This window comes from Hesperophylax consimilis, chromosome 9 (assembly GCF_061612785.1).
Source record: "Hesperophylax consimilis isolate HC1 chromosome 9, BYU_Hcon_1.0, whole genome shotgun sequence".
In the NCBI taxonomy this organism is placed as follows: Eukaryota; Metazoa; Arthropoda; class Insecta; order Trichoptera; family Limnephilidae; genus Hesperophylax; species Hesperophylax consimilis.
The window spans coordinates 12,709,042-12,722,220 of record NC_142844.1 but is presented as its reverse complement, the minus strand read 5'-3'; the positions used below and the strand labels follow the sequence as shown (position 1 = coordinate 12,722,220).

The 13,179-nt window shown below is 32.4% G+C and overlaps 1 protein-coding gene across 1 annotated transcript in view; it reads left to right on the top strand.

The window, feature by feature from the left end:
• The first annotated feature begins 1,531 nt into the window (after nucleotides 1–1,531).
• Nucleotides 1,532–13,179, top strand: part of LOC149420934 (uncharacterized) — a 71,298-nt gene continuing 59,650 nt past the window's right edge. Inside the window, exon 1 of the mRNA XM_089635302.1 lies at nucleotides 1,532–1,965. The gene's annotated coding sequence lies outside the window, so the exon portion shown is untranslated. The remainder of the gene's footprint in view (nucleotides 1,966–13,179) is intronic.

Here is a 13,179-nt window from a genome sequence, read left to right as displayed (position 1 = left end):
TCGTGATTCGACGATTTCACACCTCTGTCTCAGACCTTTAGGGCTCGCTTATCGCAGGCTATCATAAGCAAAATCTTGAACCAAAGTCAAAGTAAAGTGTATGTGTGTCATCTGTAACAAAATACATAAAGAAAAACAGAAAATGATGTAAATTGTATAAAATAACAATAATTACGTATCTGTGGAATATCGCGTAATACAATATATTAATCCGCGTTTAGAATTTTGCGATTTTTTTCGCGAAAATCGCAAAATTTTCAATTTTCGGGCAAATTAAGTGAATTTTCGTATTTTTCAAGCGAATTACTGATATTTAAACAAAATAATTAAAAATTAATAAAAATATTTCTTTGTATAATATGCTTTTGATAAGCTTGAATAAAGTCGTGAAACTGAAGGTAGTGAGAAGGGAAAGGGGAGGAGGAAGGTGAGGAAGTACCTGATAATTTAGAGCTGGTAACCAAACACGGGCAAAGCCGTTTTAAGTAACGTTTGAATTCTGCATGGTGGTCTTACAGCAGGGCGATACTGAGAGTGCTTTCCACTGTGGAAAGTGTCGCAAATATACTATACATTATGGTATACTATATATGGTAATTTGTGAAGTAACATAAATTAATCCAATAAGGGTCAGATGTATATGAATGTTTGTGCTATAATGTGGTCTTACACCAGGGCGATACTGAGAGTACCTTCCACTCTGGAACGTGCTGCAAATACACTTTATATTATTTGTAATAAGAAATTTGTATATTATGTAATTCTTGGTATATTATGGCAAGTTTGAAAAACGTCTTGAATGATCGCTTGCCATAATGTGCCATATTTATATAGATCCTAAAAATATGGGATAAACTGTGAAATCTTGGTGGATTCATTCAGTTCATATGTATTCGTATTATTATTTTGAGGAATCATATTAATTAAATCGAATGGACAACACCCAATGCTCGAGTAGTTTTAATAGTTAAATACAATGGTTTGTTAAATACTATGTATTAGTAAAATGAGGAAATCTTTAATTTGTTTCTCAGTTAAGTAAATTACACATGTATAAAGCAACCAAACCATAAACTGTAGGTTCCCTAAAACCAAATTAATTAATAAATAAAAAGGCAAATCTTTTGATGTTGTTGTACAGTCAATTTTTTTATAAAAATCTGTTTGGGTTCAACAAAGTATCTTTCCAGATAGTTGTTTAATACAATTGGAAATGGAAATAAATCTCCAAACTGAAAATGTTTGCTGTACAAATTTTTGATACTGTTTAAAACATATCACATTCCATTAAACATATTAACAACACACTAGATAGGTACTATTGAAAGTCATCCGCTTATTAAAAACACCTGGCAATGGAAAATGTGACTACCCCCATTTCATCAATCGTAAGTATCATTGGCAAATCGGCGAGCTTCCACAATCCGCGTACCTACAGCCTTCTCGTGTTCCGGAGACCGAAGTGGGGGCAGGGCGGACTCGGCGGCCTGCGCCGTCCAGCGCTCACTGGCGGCTCTCGACTCTCGGCACTGGCGCGCTCGCCTGCCTGTTGAACACACGTCGTACATACCCGCTCCTGCCGCACTGGCCTCAGAGGAACACAACTAAATTCGAACTTCGTACGCGAGTTTCATTCTCCCTAATTCTGTGGCTATTGTGTTGAATTTTAACCGACCTGTAAAAATTTTAAGTACCTACCCGCAAGTGTAGAGTTTAGTGTAACAATGTGTTAAGAACGCAAATATTTTTTTTGTGTGTGTTTTATAATAACTGTTCTCGCAGCTTTTTTGTACTATACCCGTTTTCGTCGTTTGATTGATGTGCGGAAGTTTCATTGGCGCTACGGGAGAAAGAAACAGCCGACTATTTCCTGAAGGAAATTCAACGCAAGCCGACTGATACAGTAATGTAGATGTATTTTGGCGGCATCCATGCTTCCCGGAAAACTTCGATATCACTCTAAAAGTAAGTACCCTTTCTTTTAATTTCATTTCTTTTTCTATAGAATGGCAGACTATATCCAAAAATAAAAAAAATTATACGAAACACAAACTTACGTAGGTAGTAAGTACCTACCTAGCTGAAAATCGTATTGACAATGTTCGGTTTTGAAATCTCTGTTAAACGAATAATTACCACCCGTCTTCGCCCAAGAATCAAAACTATTTTTCGAAAGCTTGTTTTTCAGAATTAATTGAAGAATGTGGAAACAATCTTGCCTTTTTATGGTCAAATAATTTTTGTATCAAAACTCGACGGATATTGATGGAAATAACTTTGTCCGCTTAATGTCATTGCGTTGGCCTAGAAATTTCACAGCAAAGCTTTGCATTTTTCAAGCTCACCTTTCGAAGGTGAGTATGTTACCAACGAGACAAGCAATATTCTAAAGTGGTTGCTTCATTTAATTTATAGAACGGTGATTGATTATACCTACTGTTTTTCATGATTTAAAAAATTGTACCAATTTCAATGAGATAATGAGACAATGTTTTAATAACTCTATGGCAAAACTCTATTTATGGAATGCCAAAAGAAATATTTTTATAATTAAATGTTCAAAGAAGCGAAGCTAGCAGTCCACAATGAAGTGCTGGTCCCTACCCTGATGTATGGCAGTGAGGCATGGAACTGGCAGAGGAAGGATTAAAGTAGACTGAATGCTGTAGAAATGAGATACCTGAGGCGTATATGTGGTAAAACCATGTATGATCGTGTGAGAAATGTAGATATCCGCAAAGAATGCAAGGTTGATGTAGACGTAATGATTACGATTAAGAAAAGGACGCTTAGATGGTTTGGTCATGTAGAGCGAAAAGAGGAGAAATGAACGAAAAGAGGAGTGTATGACGCAAATACGAATGGTAGCAGTAGTCGGGCACGCCCGAGAAGATATGGCACGATCAAGTAAATTAGATATGGAGTTTTACGATTGTTCACATGACATAAAAAAGACTTTATGTTGTTAAATATTTTAAGTATCGTTTTACCTTGAAAGTTTTAGAAGCTCAAGGGCTTATGAAATATACCATTACAGTCGGGCCATGTCAAGAGCTAGAATAATACAAGAGTATTTAATAGACGAGATGTATGAATGTGAATGAGGCAAAGAGTGTCAACCTCTCTGCCTACCCCTGCGGGGAAATGGCGTGGTAGTTAGTTATAATAAACGATGGTTAAATATAAAAATTATAACAACATATTATATTGAATTGAGATGTTCACGAACGCCTAAATATTTAGATTTTCAAAATTGATTACTTGATTACCATGTGACATTAGGTCTTAACTTCGATATTTACTTTTTGTTATTGAATTAACACGAATGTTTTTTTAAAAAAGTTAAATATTTCTATTTATTAATTAAATAAATCGTAAAACTGATACACGTGATTACTAACGAATTAATGAAAGTTGATCTCGAACCTGAAAACGCAATATTTCCTATGTTGTACAAAATAGATAAATCAAAGTCCTCTTCTTTTGTTCTCTACCTCTCCCGGGGGAGGGAAAAGAAGGAAATCCTCCCCCTTCCCATTAGTTCTGGCGGACATCTTCATCCCTTACTTTTGACACAATAAGTGGTCGGTATTTATTCTGATAGTTTTTGCGAAAACTCTTGGCGCGTATTTGTCATTTTTATTAGTCCGTTCAGGTTTCACAATAAATTTCTCGAATGTAATACAATCAACTAATATCTAACAAAGACAATAATTCTCTCAAAATCTTCGTGCAGATATTTCGATGGTTTTGTTTATTTAATTATTAATTTGACGAGATTAACCCAACTACGCAATTAGTACAACGCATTTTTATATCGGTTATTTATGTGAAAAACTTTAATAGTAAGAACTTTTATTTGTACTATGTATCTTGGTAAATTAAGAAAACTTTAAAATTTGCGTTCAAGTTATTATAATATTTTTTTCTCGTTTGTGTTCGTGCGTTTTTAAGTGAACACAGCAAAAGAGTCCCAATTGCTACCAAGACCTGTCCGGAGAAAGTGAGACGATGATTACCCCCAATTATTGGGGTTTTTTATAAGGCTTAAAAGAAGTTCGGAAGAGAATTAGTTGGGGAAGAGATAGGAGAAAAGTTAGGAAGGTTACTCTTCAGTAAAATAAAATCATAATATTTTTACAATATAACGAAAAAAAATGTATCGTCATAATTGATCCATAAAACCTTCTTAAATTAATGTTTTATTGATAAGGCCGGTAAGTTTTTGTGAGGGCATAAATTGATTTCTCTACTTGCATATTAAGAGTATCTGACCCTCGGTAGTTACGTTTTGTTTCGTAAAACGTTTAGCGATTGTTTAAATATTATTATTTAACCAGTTCATTATTGTTTGGATGGAGGCTTGATCAAGATTCTTTCAACATTATATTTTGCTATATTATTTCACACACCATAACGCTTATTTGTGTTTAATATTACCAATAGCTACAACGAGCGGTTATTAGATTCTCCGTAAATATAAAACCTACAATCATTTTATTTTACTGCTATCAAAAAATGCCAACAACTTCACACCAGAAGTCATCTGCCTTATCTCTACTCCACAGAAGTCATCCAATAGTCAGTTATTATAATAAAAAATAATGAACCCTTAGTTTAAATTAATATTCTCCGTTGGTAACTGAATATTACGGAATTTATAGCTGAATCCCACCCGAGTTAAATGATGGTAGTGATTTTAAGAAATGTGTTTTTAACGGCAGTATAAAAGTCTGACAGAAACTTAATATTTAAGTGTTATTCTTGTCATTTTATAATTATTTGGTGGTTCCCTTACAAGAAAAGCTGCGTTTGGCTCCAAGCCATTTCATATAAATTGCGGAATTATCAATATAAAACAAATACTTTTTTGGCCCATTTAGTTGCCAAATTTCCATCGTGATAGAATGTTTGTTTCCTAAAGCGCTGTTACTTACTTTTAATTTTTGGTGTTTTAAAATGTTTTCTTTAACGCGGTGGCTGGATAGAGGATAGTTCTTGCGGAAGCAGACTCCAAGTCGGTGAGGAAAGGTTAAAAGGTTATATTCTACGTGTTCATAGATTGCATTACTAAATTATTTTACTTAAATACGCTTTTTACAAGGTATTGCTTAGCAATATTAAGAAAAATTATTTGTTTGCGCCCGTACATACGCAGTATGAATATGAATAAATAGTTTTGTTCGTTTAAAAACTCAATTCTTTGAAGAAAGGCATACAAATACAATTATGTATCGATGATTCAATCCAACATTGTGTTTGTATGCCTATCTTGAAAGAATTGAGTTTTTACGGGTGCAAAAACATAATTTGTCTTAATATTGTTAAGCAATACCTTGCAAAAAATTTATTAAAATAAATTGATTAACGCCATTATAACGAGCGTCGCGTTTAACCTTAATGATTTCCGTCCTTACAATTTTCTTGTAATTCCCCAAAATTGATTGAAAATTATGTTTATAAACATGCCCAAATAGGCAAAGAGTAACAAAAATATGAGTAAGTGGATTTTTTTCCTAAATTAGGTTCCTAAATTTAAAAAAAAATTTCTTTACAAAGTTTCGATCATATTTATGTAAGTTTTTTTAACGTTTCGTTAAAAAAACTTATGAAACCTTATTAACTTATGTTGCTTTATTGTTGTAACCATAAAATATTTGTAACAATAAAATAAAATAAAATACCATAAAATATTTTTTACGTCTAGTGAATTCCTAAGAAAAATTGATAAACTGCAGAACAAACACACACATGAGACAAGGAAAAGAAATGAATTGAGACTCCCCTTCAGGAAAAAAACACAGAGTCAAAAGTCATTGATGTACGGAGCGTTGAAGATATTTGGAGAGCTACCAGAAGAAATAAAATCAGAAGAAAACATAAAACATTTAAAATTAAATTGAGAAAATATGTGATTGATTCATTTTAAATGTGTTACCATAATTATATGTATATTTATATAAGGATTGTATTAGGACATAGATAACTATGTACCTACTTAAAATACCACAATAAACAATAATAAACAATAACATATCAATAGAATAATATGAACAAAAATATATGTTGTTGGTTTAAAACCAAACAACGAACTTAAACAGTGGATAAATAAAATATTTCAAAACATTTGGTTCAGATAACATAATATTGTGATGGGCGGAAAATCACATAACGTTTTCTAGATTTGGAGGTATTTTTGAAAATTATGTTTTACAATAAAAGCGGATTTTGGATCCCCGAGGTTTTTTGGAAAGGCTGACAGATATATCGAAAGAATGGTAAATGCTGGAAACTGCGAAGGACCGAACGCGAGTAGCGCTAACAAAAGATTGAGCAAAGAAGCGATGCTAGCCATCAAGGCATAGAGCTGGCGGAGAAAAGACGAATAATGTAGACAGAATGCTTTAGCAATGAAATCCTTGAGTCGTATGTATGGTAAAACCATCCATTATCGTGTGAGAAATATGGAGATTCGCAAAGAATTCAAGGCTGATTCAAGCATAATTAGTAAGATTAATAAAGGGACGCTTAGATGGTTTGGGTATTTAGAGCGAATGAACAAAGTAAAAAGTGGAAGTTGAATGTATGACGCTAATGTGAATGGTAAAAGATGTAGGGGACACCAAATGAAGACATGGCACGATCAAGTGAACAGAATACTTGAGAAGCAAGGAGAGTGTGCCAAGACCGAGTTGATTGGTGGTCAGTTATTTCTGCATACCCCTGCGGAAAAATGGCGTGATGGTTAGTTAGTCAAGTTTGTGTGTTATTATGTAACATCATAAAATGAGCCTTATATAATGTGCAAAGGGAGGGTGATTACATCCCACGAATTTAAAATAAAATGTAAAGATAAAATAGAAATATTTTAAGAAAGAAAAGAAAAATAATAAAATATATTCAAAATAATAATAACAAAAAAGGAAATGAAAATAAAGTTAAGCTTTTAGATATCTATGATATCCGGAATTGGCTCCATCGCTTGTAAATGGGACCCTGCCTGAAGTCCAGTGCTGCCGTCACAAGGGCGTTAGGCTAGTCGCGTTCTCTAGCTTGTGATCCATTTTTTGATTAGGGCTCGGAATCCGGGAACGTGCCCTTCTTCGGACATCTCAGTGGCATTGCAGTACCGGAACAATCCAAAAAGCATTCGATACTGAAATTCCATTCCTTTTATATGTTCCGTAATTTACAATTATGGTCTCTACAATATGAACAATAAATGATAACTACTATCGGGCGAAGCCAGCATAAATGTGTTGTTGGCATAAATTATTATTTATAAAAATTATTGACATTCCTCGTAAAACCATAAAATTTACATACCAAGTTCTCCCAGTAAAACCTAGATACATAAAAAAATTATCATTTACACGTATCAATGAAACACGAAACATGAAACACGACCCAAGGTTGAACACCTCTGGCACTTCGTATCCGTGAACACCATGTCGAAAGGCTTGACAATGTAATTGCATGAAATGTACTTGTTTCAATAAGGCACGACGCTGACGCTAAGGCACAAGGAACAAGCTGTATCGATACTTAGTCGACAGTGTTTGGGTAGGATTTAATTGATGCCGGAATTAATGTGAAAACTATGCAAATCGAGGGAACAATGAATCGTGAAAACGAAGCGAAAATCCACATTTCGCTCGTTAGTAAAACGACTGTCGATAATAATTATCGACAGTTATAATGATTATTAGTAGGCTTTCGTTTAAGCACTTATTTATGAGTGGCAGATAATGAAATCATAAAAAACAGACATTTATTTTAAGTCTGAGATTTGTAGTGAAAGATATGAAACGACTAATACAGATAAACTAAATTTTTTGAGGGTTTAGTGATTTTTTTGCTAAAAATACTCGCATTGACAAAATGGCATAAAAAATGTGATTTCAGAACTAGAGTTTTTGCTTTTCAGAAAATATATTTCTGCGGGTTTTGTAAATCATTTTTTTTTAATTCAAAGGTGCAAGTTTTTTTTATTGTTTTTCACTGATTTAAATGATCAGAAATATTTAAATTTTTTGAGTGCTTGAAATCATTTCAGTTATTGTTAGATTATCAAACTTATTATATACTTATACACTTAGATATTATATACTTAGCCATATATTATCAAAAGGGTTAAATCCCATTCAATAATTATACATGCCTCTGTGGCAACCAAACACGCAATATCTAGAATCAACGCCAAATATGACGTCCATTACTCTATGGAAAACGCCTTATGAAATTAACTAAACATTTTCCTGTACCAAATTTCGTTAGACAAAAAGAGATGAGATGAATCTGTCGACTTTTTCTTCAAAAGAATCATATACTTTGTGGTTAGACATTATATTAGACAAAATAAACATTTTGTATTAAAATACGAAATTGATTATATTTTACGTCAACCGTTTCGCTTGGACCAAGTTTTATCTGGACAATTATACGAGTAATACTATAAGTTGTTACAATTATCCTGATGATGGTTGGTTCAAGTGAAAAGCGATTGATGTAAGATATTGTAAATGTCGTGTTTTTAATACTTGCAAAGTATTTGTAATTTTAACTATCAATTTTTGTTTCATTTTTCAATTCTAACCAATTAATTACAATCTTTAAAACATCGAAAAATTATAAATAAATCAATTTAGACAAATATCATTAAAAATGAATAGATATTTAAAATTTATTAAGAATCACAAATTATTGGTAATCCCGTTTAAAACTGAACTGCAGGCCGTTTCCTGAAAAACTTTTAGTAAATTCCTAATATATCGGAACAGGTGTTGATTTAATGATATTTTAAGATTCTACTTGTTGTATAAATATCATACCTAATATATATATTTTTTAAAGTGAAAGGATTTTTAATCGGCTTAAATTTTAATTACAAACGACTAATTGAAGTTGCAACAAAAATTTGTCCTGCATAAATTAAAATTTCAACAACAAACACGCTTTTTACGATGTTTTATTTTTGATGTGTTATTTAATTACATTAGCATTAACATATTGTTCCGAGAGATTATTTTTTTAATAATTACCATTAACAATAAATGCCAATAATAAAACAAAATGACATTCTTTAAGGTGAAGTACTACGTAGTAATTTAAATTCGTTTGTTTTTGATTTTAAAATTTAATCAAAAATTTTCGATGCTTTAATGAATACATCTTGGCCTTTGAGTGAACCTTGGAGTGGTTTAATTAGAAAATCTTTTTTATAAGCACGGAAAAAATAAAGTATCAGGCCTAAAACTGTTTTAAAGTTCAAAATCTTCTACTTACTTAGAACTCCTTTTGGCGAATTTTTTGTCTTGCGCAAATCAAAACAGGCGGCTGCTGTTAAGCAGTAATTTAAACTGTATCGCCATCTACATAGTTGTAAGTCACTAGTTATAAGCTATAAGACTAATAACTTAACATAAAAATATGTATAGTTTTAAGTCACTAGTTATAAGTGGCTAATTCATAATCTTAGTTAAAAACCAATAGTTATATGACTTAGTTGTAATTCACTAGTTATAAATCGAGGTTATAAGTAAAAATTAATGGCCTAAATTTTATTATTCAAAAAACGAATAAATCAAATTACTCACATCCGTATTATATATTTATCATTCCTTTTAATTAAAAAAATGGTATTTTGGCCTCAAATCTAAAATTTGCTTTTGTGTGAGAAAGACCGAGTAGACGTTCACTTTTTTGTTTTCTCTAGAAATTAATTTCAGCGAAATCATTTAACATTTAGATTAATGAGTAGGCGCCAATAAGCCAATAGCATTAGAAGCCTCATTGAAATCTCTTTGTCATTCTTGGTTCGCTTGAAAAAAAAACCTTTTTGTCTGAGTGTATTGATGTCACCTCTTGGGAATCAATCAGATATATGTCATCGCGTATTTTTCCATGTCATCCTCGTCGATGACAAACTTCGTGAAAGAGGACTAATACATAATCATTAGGTACCGGTAATGTATGCAGCGACACGGGCAATCCTTCGACCGTCAATTATTGATATCACGAGTTTCACATTACATCGGTTTAATTGTCTTGTCAACCCTACGACACAAAGCGTTGTAACTTTAACTACGTTGGTTTGGCGGAATTACATTCCTGGTGAAGATACTATCCCTACTCCCTACATACCAATAAGTATCGTATGTTCTAACTGGAATATGGAACTTACCAATCTATCTAACCAATCAAAATTAAGATTAGTAATAGATGAGGAAATATAATATTGCATTATGCTTTATTTTTTAGAATGCACACTTTAATTTGAACCACTATTCCATTGGCCAACTTAAATAAAATAAAATTGAGATATTCAAAACAGAATATTTTACTACATCACAACATTTTCATTCCAAAATATTTTACCAATCCTGAATGCAGATAACGACTATCGTTTATACATAGCACAGAAGTAACAAAAATATAAAGTAAAAAGCCAGTTTTCACAGAAACCTATGCCTTACAATTGATTTTCGGAGCCACCTCTGGGCTGGAGCACCCAAACTACCTGATAATTTACGAAGGAAGGCGGTCCGATTGTCATCTCTAAAGCACATGAGATGTAGGCATGATGAGTCTGTTCTACAGGTAATTAATGAAACACGACGTACATTCGCAAAACAGCAGGTTGTCAGCTTCACGCTCGTTTTTCCAACTTGTTTTTTTGTAAATCACTATAACAATATACGAACAAAACACAACTGTTGGTACATCAACACGAATTTCACAGAAAATCCTAACTACTGTGTAAGGAATATCCTTTTAATAAGTACTTAAAAAATTTACTGCTTAATTTTTTTTGATTAAGAAAATACCTTTTTCATCTGCGTGTTCCTTATTTAATATGCCGACTATTCTACGGTTAAAATATTACAATGGATAAACCTAAACGTTGATCTTATCCTGTTTGTCGGTCACTTAAAATCGCATTAATTCTCAAAAAAAATTAATAACTAATTCAGCGTAATATATTCAGACCGGCTTGATATACTGGATTGATTTTTTTATATTGTCACTCCAAACAGATTCAGATGCCCGCAGGAGATAAAGTCATCCTTCGATTGCGGATTCTGTGTGGGAGATTTAAAATTAAATCTCGAGTAGGATATTGTTAAAGCTCTCCATTTTTTAATAAATACATACCTACCTACAGAAGTGGCAATGAAATACCTACATTTTTTTGAGTGAGATCTCTAAGGTATGCGATCTATTATATAGGTAAATAATATAAAAGAGTTCTTGCATTTTATAAATGTGGAGATCCAAAAAAATAGCACAACGGAACCATAGACGGTTTGGTTTCAGCAGATTTTTGACATGCAAGTCAAAATCAATAATTAAATTAAAATATATGTCTTTTTTACATCACTATTTAAATTATATGTTATGACGAACGACATGATAAGATCAAGTGATTTAAATACTTGAGTCGGGTCATATCAAAGAAATATTACAAAAGTACTTATAAGACGATATGTGAAAGACGCATCACATTTTTTTTATGCATGTCTAACTAGGAAATACCTGTGTCAACACAGATGTAGGAGGCAGGTAAATGCGTACATATATACATACATAAATACTATACTGTTAATAGAATATTTTTTAGTACTGCTGATTTATTAAAATCCGGTTTAACGGGATTGCAGGCTGTTTCCTGTTAAACTTTTAGTACATTCCTAATATATCGAAACACGTGTTCATGCACCTGCATTCTTTTTTACAATATATAATAATGATTTGTGAAAATATAATAATTTTTATGAACAGGAGTTCCGACAGGTGTTTCAAAAAGTTTTTGACGAAACCTATCAATTCATTAGTTAAGGGCACGCAGTCCTGATTTAACATGATTACGAATAATTTTAAGAGGTTCAGTAAGTTTTCTCCGTGTAATATTACAAATTTGGCAAGAAAAGATGAACTAAAATTGATATAATAATATGTGTGGAAGTTAAATTCGACGAGATTATATTATTAGGAGTATAGGTATTATTGGGGTTAGGTCGTATGCAAATAAGTATTCTATAATGTATTATGTGTGCAAGAAAGGGTTCTGTGCGGTTCGTCCTCTCTGCCTATCATTGCGCGGAATTGGTTGGTTAGTTTATTAGTTCTTATAAGTACAGAATTTCGGGATTTGATTCAGACTATGCTCTAATCTTCAAATTCTCTAATTTTTTCAAAAGATATATTTAGTAGTCAAATAACTTTCTAAATCTGATAATAAATAAATATTTTCGTTTCACTGCAAAGCTTAAAAGCTTTTCGTCTTCTAATAATGCTGTGACAAAATGATTTTTCGCCGAACATGATAAGTTCTTTATTGAGATAGTCATCAACAATCTTATCATCTTCGACCCAACCTAATCACACATAATTCTCGCTAAACCGTACAACAAAGCTTTTCGGAAAACTGAATTTCGTCTTTGTTATTTCAAGTAATGAAAAGTGTGTTTTTCTCAGTGGAGCAACTCGGATATATTCTGCAGAATCTGCATATCTTCCTGAGACGTATTCCATAAATAACAGCACATTTTGTACTTGACTGGCGCCATCCAATAATAAATAAACACGAAAGTTTCAAGAATATCGATCCAGGAATGCTTGTCATTATTCTTTGCAAACACCTTTGTTTAATCATTAACTTATTGATAAACATCACAGAAATCTATGGTATTTTATGTATTTCTTTCTGTTTACTCTTTCACCGTAGATAATAATATTTGGCTAATTTATATATCGCCGTTTTCGTGAGAAATCACCTCAAGGGCGTTGCGATAGTAATTTGAAACATGACAAATGTACATGGTTCAAACAAGCCCATGTTGAAGGCATATCACATGGAACAGAATACAAACTTGACAGTCGGTATAACAGTGGAGTTTTATAAGGTTGTATATGAATTATTGACTATTTATTTATTTATTCATGTTCTCTATAACACTTTTTATGCACCAATACATTTCAATGAAGTTTATAAAATTGATGTACATGTAAGTACGAGTATTAAAGGTCATGGGGGTAGTTTAAGTATTTTGTGACATACGTCAAAAGATAGTTGCTGAACTGTCTGTAAGTGATGTTGAAAATTTCGATGGTCAACGCAGAATCATTAAGCAGGTGAGTCGATCTGTTGATTGGCGCGTTCGAATAGGCAGAAGTCCC